General features: G+C 38.8%; 1 long non-coding RNA gene across 1 annotated transcript in view; it reads right to left on the reverse strand.

Annotated features, from left to right (window-relative positions):
- LOC128248532 (uncharacterized) overlaps positions 1–6,446 on the reverse strand; it is a 30,086-nt gene that overhangs the window by 1,050 nt on the left and 22,590 nt on the right. The window lies entirely within an intron of this gene.

Below are 6,446 nucleotides of genomic sequence, written 5' to 3' on the forward strand. Positions count from 1 at the left end.
ATGTACATTGTTTTGTCTTGGTATAAAAGATGGGCTGCAGCAAATATTCTGCTCAATACCACAGATTTGCTTGTCAGTTGTTTGACCTTAACCAGTTGAGTATGTCTTTTGGTGGCTGGCGATATGTGCATCTCTGATCACGAGCAGAAGTAGTAGGAGAGCATCATAGCTATGTGTTGAGAGGAATTCTTTGGGGCTTGCATAGTTCACCTCTGGAAACATGGGTGTTTTGTTCAAAACACTTTTGAGCGGGATGGGCTACTTGATCTTACGAAAGTGCTAACTGGACCCCACTTAGTTGGCCGGTATTTCGTCTGTCTTTACGTTCTTGGTTCAAGTTTTGCCAAGATCGACTTTACCTTTCATCCTTTCAGGGTCGATAAATTAAGTACCAGTTGCGTACTGGGGTCGATCTAATAGACTGGCCCCCTACCCCAAAATGTCGGGCTTTGTGAAAAGAGTAGAAAAGAATATTAGACATGTTAAAGGCGACGAGCTGGCTGAAACGTTAGCACGTCGAGCGAAATGCTTAGCGGTATTTCGTCTGCCGTTACGTTCTGAGTTCAAATTCCGCCGAGGTCGACTTTGACTTTCATCCTTTCGGGGTCGATAAATTAAGTACCAGTTACACACTGGGGTCAATGTAATCGACTTAATCCCTTTGTCTGTCCATGTTTGTCCCCTCTATGTTTAGCCCCTTGTGGGCAATAAAGAAATAAGAAACGTTAGCACGCCGGACGAAATGCTCAGCGGTATTTTCGTTGAAATTCCACCGAGGTCGACTTTGCCTTTTATACTTTTAGGGTCGATAAATTGAGTACCAGTTGTGTTCTGGACTCGATCTAATCGACTGACGCCCTCTCCGAAATTTTCGGGCCTTGTTATTAGACTTGTTAAAGGCGACGAGCTGGCAGAAAAGTTAGCACGCCGGACGAAATGCTTAACGGCATTTCGTCCGTCTTTGTCTTTTTGCCGACGTCGACTATGTTTTTCATCCTTTCGCGGTGAACTGTCCCCCTCCCCTAAATTACAGGCCTTGTGCCTATAAGGAAAAGATTAATACTATTTTTATTACTTTTAAAATTTCTTGTTTAATTACCTTTAATTGCATATTTTTCTCAAATCCGTTTTAGTCTATATTTCGTTTACCTATATTTTATCTGTGGCTGTTAGCACACCGAGCAAAATACTCCGCAGCATTTCGTCCATCTCTCCGTCTCACCCTTTCGGGGTCGATAAATTAAGTACCAGTGAAACAGTGGGGTCAGGCCTTGTCCCTTTAGTAAAAATGCTTGTTTCATCTTCGGCTATTCGTTTCTCAGTAATTCTAAACCAACGACTAACTCGTTCATTTTATAGTAGCAATTGCCTAAATTTTTGGTATTTCTATAATTTTTGCTACACCATTGTTCCCAACAACATAGATATTTCAAATTTCTTTACAGTCTAACTTAAACGTTTTAGATTATTTTAAATTGCATAAACTAATTTTAACATGTTAATCTGCATATATTATTCACCATTTTAATCTTTTTTTAGAAATTGTCATTTTTAGAATATTTTAGTATTTTCAACAATTTTAATCAGCAGTTTTTAAATTTAACTGTCCTTCTAGATTATTCATTCAGTGTTGTTCTTTTCTTCATGTTGTTTACGTATTCTTTCTTCTTGTCTTTGTCTTATTTTCTTCTTTTTTTCTGGTTTGTTTTTCTCTCCCATCCTTTTCACTTTATTTCTCATTTCTCTCACAGCTTGTTTTTCCCTTCTGTACTCTTATTTCTTCCATCAAATTATTTTCACCGTCACATTATTCAGCTTCTTTATTCTCAAGTTTTACGATCACTAGCTCAGAGTACGCACACACAAGAAAACAAGATATTTTATACGAGCGGAATATAAAGAAATACAGGTGAAAATGCACTTGCGGTCTTTAGGAAGATTTATTTAGATTAACTTAATCGGTTTTAGAATTTCCTGATTTTCAAAAGTAGTGTCAGATGAGGATAGTTGGAGGCATAGTGTGTCGTCTTTGATTGATGTTTAAAATTTCTCCCCGTTTTAGGAGGGAACATGTCTCAAAATGTCCTTTGTTAAAATACAGTTTTAACAAAATACATTCCCTTATTTTCTCCGTAATTCAGGAACTTAAATTCTTTTGCCGTAGTTATGACATTCTTCACTACGGTTTTCGGCTATTTTTTCCACTGAAGGAATACAATTAGCTTTATGTGTGGTCCCTTCATCACTTCTTCACGATTTCCCTCTGCTCTCCTTAAACTTTTGTATTTGTAAACGTTGATAAAAGACATGCATTTCTCTCCCATTTTACTCTCAAGAAAGGAAACCTAAGCCAGTTTAAAATTTTCATCGGCACTTGTCGCAGGACCCATATTTCATATGCAGATGCATGTTACGTAAGTTATGGCCAAACAGCGACTGAGATAAGGCTTTACATGATTCTTCTTTTCTTGGGTGTCTCTTCTCAAGAAGAAGATGGAAATGGGTATCTTCTAGCAATGTCTACAAATACAAAAGGTGTGAGGAAGCGAAGAAAACAGTTAAATGCAAGGAGTCGTTCATAGGAGACACTAGATGGAGACATCACGTGACAAAGACCAGACATATAGAGTCGATTAAATCCTGTTCTTTTGTTCTCATTGTTCTTCACTGTATATCTTTAGTGCTCCTTGTAAATATTCGTCTCGAACTTTACATATGTTTATCTACTTTCCTATTTCCACAACAGATAACGATTGTTCGTATGGACGACTTTACCTGCAGAGGCGCCGCCAGTCGTAGATGACGTGGCTGGAGTTTCAGTTCTCCTCCATTTGAGCACAACTCTATGTTAACTGTACCCAGTTTATTTTGTATATGTATGGATGTGTGTATGAATGTATGGATGTATGGATGTATACAATATAAGAGTATTAAATGTATTTTGTAAATTAGGAGTACGCCAAAGGAAGTTGAACAATCTCAGTCGGTTATACGTGCATGTATATCTGGCAAATGATTGTTAGAGGTGAAATCATTGAAGAAAACGCCATATTTGTCTAAAGAGGTCCTTTACATCGTTATAGTCGCTCCTGTCAGAAACGTTTTAACTTAGTGATCGGCCTGCTAGAAATATTTAAAACCCACAGTACTGTTTCACAAAGTTCGACTTAGAATATACAAATAGATTGCTATGATTGCATACACAATAGAGAGAATGGTTGAGAGGGAACAAAGAATGGGCGTGAGAAATATGTGTGTTTGGAGAGAAAAGCAGCGTGAGAAAGAAGACAGGCATGATGAGGTTAAACATAATAGCTAGCATTAGAGGTGTCGTAAAGGAGAGGAGGATTAGTAAAGGGGTTAGATCGTCGGATAGATTCTCTTTACGGTGTTCGTTATGGATCTTTATGTTCTGGGTTCAAATTACGCTGAGATCAAATTTGCTTTTTATACTTTCGGAGTTGATAAAATAAAATAGCACTAAAGCACAAGGGACGATATAATCGTCCAACTAGTCCTCTAAAAAACTGGGAACTTCGTACATAAATGACAAATTATTATGAGTCGCATAGTAGCGATAAACATTTGTCGTTGCTGTTATTTGTTGCAACGTACGTTTTATTATTGTGGTTATTTGAAACTACATTGGAGAACATCCGTAGTGGCTAAGCATCTAACTGGAGTAGGAACATCCCATACAGAATTCCAAACAGCCACAATGGCGAAACGTACGTCGGGAACAAATAGTATAAATTTGTGCTTATCGTAATTTCTCTCTTTCTCTCTCTCTCTCTCTCTCTCACACACACACACACACACACACACACACACACACACACACACACACACACACACACACACACACACACACACACACACACACACACACACACACACACACACACACACACACACACACACATACATATATATACATACATACACATGCATACGTACGTACACACACGTATGCATACATAAATACAAATACACACACACACACTCACATACATACATACATACATACATACATACATACATACATGCATGCATGCATGTATGCATGCATGCATGTATGCATGCAATCTTGAGAAATTAGGTTTCGCAAGACCAGAAAGCTGAAAGTTGATTCGAAGACTACAGATCCAATCCATCACAGGAACTGTAAAATTCTGTAAAACTTTCCAGAAGTTTTTCATTTAAATATATATGAGCATGTCCAGGTATGCAACTATATGCACGAGAAGACATACACAAAACAAAACGTACAAATTTGCACACATACATACATACATACATACATACATACATACATACATACATACATACATAAAAAAAAGTACCCTGTTGTTGGTGTTGAAATTCCAGTGAAGGATCCTTGGATCTAGGTTAGAAACCGGTTCTTTCTCTATTGGCAAGAAACCTTGAAATAAAACTGAACAATGACATACATACATACATACATACATACATGGATGGATGCGTGTTATGGATGTGTGTTAATGAAGTTTTCTCTCGTGAACCTACGATTTAGTCGCTGGCATCTGAATTTATGATCTCCCTGTAGTATTTAAAAGACTAGTTTCACGGCTTTATTGCTGTACGTAACATACTGCGTCTGTTTAAAGGTTGTTTGTGAGAAACCCTACGTCACAGGGGTATAGTAAAGCAATAAATATTTTAGTGTACGTTCACGTTTTATCTGTAAATAGAGTATTTTCACTTATTAAACGAAATAATGAGCAATTATCTACTTGCAAGAGTATCGCCGTGGCACTCCGTCGGTTGCGACGACGAGGGTTCCGGTTGATCTGATCAACGGAACAGTCTGCTCGTGAAATTAACGTGCAAGTGGCTGAGTACTCCCCAGGCACGTGTACCCTTAACGTAGTTCTCGGAGAGATTCAGCGTGACACAGAGTGTGACAAGGCTGACCCTTTGAAAATACAGGTACAACAGAAACAGGAAGAAAGAGTGAGAGAAAGTTGTGGTGAAAGAGTGTAGAAGGGTTCACCACCCCACCCCCTTCCGGAGCCTCGTGGAGCTTTAGGTGTTTTCGCTCTATAAACACACACAACACCTGGACTAGGAATCGAAACAGCGATCCTACGATCGCGAGTCTACTGCCCTAACCACTGGGCCATTGCGCCTCCACAAGTAAAAGTATACACATTCATATACGTGTTACTAACTAGCTACACATACACACACATACACACGCACTTACGCACACATACACACACATACACACGCACTTACGCACACATATACACACATACACACATGTCCATTAAAGATTTCCCCTGACCCACTTGCCAAGGACTGAGATAAACAAAACCATGGCATAATTATTAGTCCTTCTCTTAGCACCATCAGCAGAGAAAATATTTCCATACTGAATTGTGTTACTTTACGACTATTAGATGATAGGTTAGCAGTTCGATAAATAGAACCGATATAATAAGTACCAACCTGAAGTAAGCACTGGAGTTGAAATAATCGACTAAGAATTCCTGGAGACAGTTCTTCAACAAGGCTGCAGTTCGATGTAAGAGGCGTCACACTTGTAAAGAAAATGTCTGTATTGGTTCTTATATCGAATCTTCGAAGGCGCATGGCTAAATGGTTAGGGTATTCGGCCCGAGACCGTAAGAGCGTGAGTTCGATTCTCAGTGGCACGCTGTGTCCTTGAGCAAGACACTTTATTTCATATTGCTCAGTCTACTCGGCTGGCAATATGAGTTACACACGTATTTCAAAAGAAGCAGCCTTATCACATTGTCTCTCACGCTGAATCTCCTGGAGAACTATTTTAAGGTTTTGCGTGTCTGTGGAGTACCCAACCAATTTGTACGTTGATTACACAAGCAGGCTGTTCTGTTGATCGGATCAACTGGAATCGTCGTCGTCGTAACCGACGGAGTACGAATATCGAACCTTGACATAGCTGAAGGCGACAAAACACACTCTAACAAGCAATAGTTAGTTTGTGTTTAGAAACTATAAACTCCCTAATCTATACCCAGATCTCTTTTATTTATGGTTCAATATTTTTCTACGCTGCTTGAACCTGGCAGACCACTAAACACAATATCCTCCAAGACTAATTATGCACACAATCTGATTCTGATAGTTGCTGAAATTATTGTTGTTTAATCTCTGGTCAGTTCCATTTCGGCAGAATTTTGATCGAATTCCTTGATCAGCACGTTATTTTTAATAATATATCCAACCAACATTTTTCTGGATATTTCTATTTCTTCTCACTTAAGGAGGATTACACATTTTATCAGTTGAGTACATTGGAGCAACATGAAATAAAAGGGTTAACTGGAGAACACAAGGCTCTGACCGGTCCAAGGATTGAAATTACAATCTAGGGTCATGAGCAAAACCCTAACCATGAACCCTTACATGCGTGCACACACACGCACACATATGTATAT

This window comes from Octopus bimaculoides, chromosome 8, assembly GCF_001194135.2.
Source record: "Octopus bimaculoides isolate UCB-OBI-ISO-001 chromosome 8, ASM119413v2, whole genome shotgun sequence".
Lineage (NCBI taxonomy): Eukaryota > Metazoa > Mollusca > Cephalopoda > Octopoda > Octopodidae > Octopus > Octopus bimaculoides.